Here is a 1,913-nt window from a genome sequence, read left to right as displayed (position 1 = left end):
AACAAAAATGCTGAACAAACAGCATCATTAAACAAAATATTTATATTACTGAACTAGGAACAGGTGATGTTCTCTATGTCTGTAAAACTTTGAAACCACATAGCTGAGCTGTTAAATCTAGTCCCTGCCAACTTCCAAAAATCAGGAACGATTTTAGTTAGCTTCATTCTTCGATTTCCCATCAAAATTTTGTACGAGATCAGGAACACCATCGTCATCCATATCAATATCTTCGGTCTTTGGGATTTTGCTATCCAACACTTGCCTTGGGAACTGTTAAGCTCATTTCCTAGGACTTGTGAAGCTGTCCACAACAAGCTGACTTAATATTTCAGGAAACATCTCTGGGAATGGTTTGGCTTCTACATGACCAGTAATAGCAAATGTGTTAGCAGAGAGGGGAGCTTGTACCTTGGGATAGTTGAAATGAAATTAATGGTGTCCCATCCCTTTCATCATGTTTATCTCTTCAATGCCAGCTATCCTATACACAGCCAATTTTTAAAGAGATCTCTGAAGCTTTATGTCATCAACTGTAGCTGTTCTATGTACCAAGTTCATAATTCTGGGAGCTGTACCTTTGTCCCCTATCTGGACCTGACCCTGAAGTTCAGCTAACTTTTCTTGATTCATGGTTGATGGTAAATCTGAAGAAGGGAGCGTCCCTTCAACACCAGCACATAGCAAGAGCAAGAGGGCTGCCTTAGTGGAGACAGAGAAGACTGAAATGGGTCATTAAAAAAATCATTTTATTGGGGGCTCATACAACTCATCACAATCCATACATGCATCCATTGCATCAAGCACACTTATACATCTGTTGCCATCATCATTTTCAAAACATTTTTTTTCTACTTGAGCCCCTGGTATCAGCTCCTCATCCCCCCGCCCTTCCCCAATCCTCCTTCACTCATGAGCCCCTGATAATTTATAAATTAAGTTTTTTCATGTCTTACCCTGACCAATGTCTCCCTTTACTCATTTTCCTGTTCTTTGCTTTAGGCATTGGTCATGGGCATTTTTAATATTTATTTTATGAAATGTGTTTTTCTGACATTACAATATCTCGACCTATCATTTTCCTTCCCCTACTTTCTATCATGTTTAAGCAATCTATCTGTGATATCTAGTGTAGAAAGGACCTCACATATCTTATAAGTCGCTCTAAAAGTCAGTGAAACATAAGAATAGAAGAAATATTAAATGATGCCATCTCATGGTTTATTCATCCAACACGTGCTCTTTGATCAATATTTGATCAAAAGAAAAATATTGCTGGGGAGATGAGATTTGAACTCCACAGAAAGTTTCTGTAATGTAAACACTTTACAACTTTCTTGTGTGGATTCCTAATTATCATTTAAACATTTTACATCTTCAGCTGACATTTAAATTCAGTTTTTATGAATCAAATGGAAATGAGCTTTATCATATCTGCTCAAGCTCTGTAATTTACTGTCTTTCCATTATTCATCAAATTTCCCTTCTGTAGTCCAAAAACACTCACCAGAGCACATCCAGGAACCTCCCCACCCTAATCTAAGGTAACCTTTTCAGCGTGAGGAGCCACTAAGCAGGAGGCTCCGTGATGTCTGTGAGTCAGGCGTGCTCTGTAAAACCTGCTCTGTGGAGAGAAGAAAATAAGGCCCTATTAATCTTCCTTTGGCCACAGGAGGTGAGGCCACGGTTGTCCTCTGGCACGAGCAGAGAGAACCCAAGGTGCTTTGGGCATTTGGGACTCCTTGTAAATCCCTTGGGTTCAAAATGAACAATTACATGGAATTTCCTATGCAATGTATTTCTGTTGAGCTAAACTAATGATCACGTCTCATTACTGGGAATCTTAGCTTATTGGTGTTCACCAGCAAAATTATTGCGAAGTGTTATAATCTGTCATTTAGATTTAGAAACAC

The 1,913-nt window shown here is 38.9% G+C and overlaps 1 pseudogene; it reads right to left on the bottom strand.

Annotated features, from left to right (window-relative positions):
* Positions 1 to 153: 153 nt before the first annotated feature.
* On the bottom strand, positions 154 to 633 carry LOC101641182 (annotated as a pseudogene).
* Positions 634 to 1,913: the final 1,280 nt, after the last annotated feature.

This window comes from Echinops telfairi, unplaced genomic scaffold (assembly GCF_000313985.2).
Source record: "Echinops telfairi isolate 266 unplaced genomic scaffold, ASM31398v2 ScPeMD7_7453;HRSCAF=8491, whole genome shotgun sequence".
NCBI classification, from domain to species: Eukaryota; Metazoa; Chordata; class Mammalia; order Afrosoricida; family Tenrecidae; genus Echinops; species Echinops telfairi.
The sequence above is the reverse complement of the archived record's forward strand: the minus strand, read 5'-3'. Positions and strand labels throughout refer to the sequence as shown.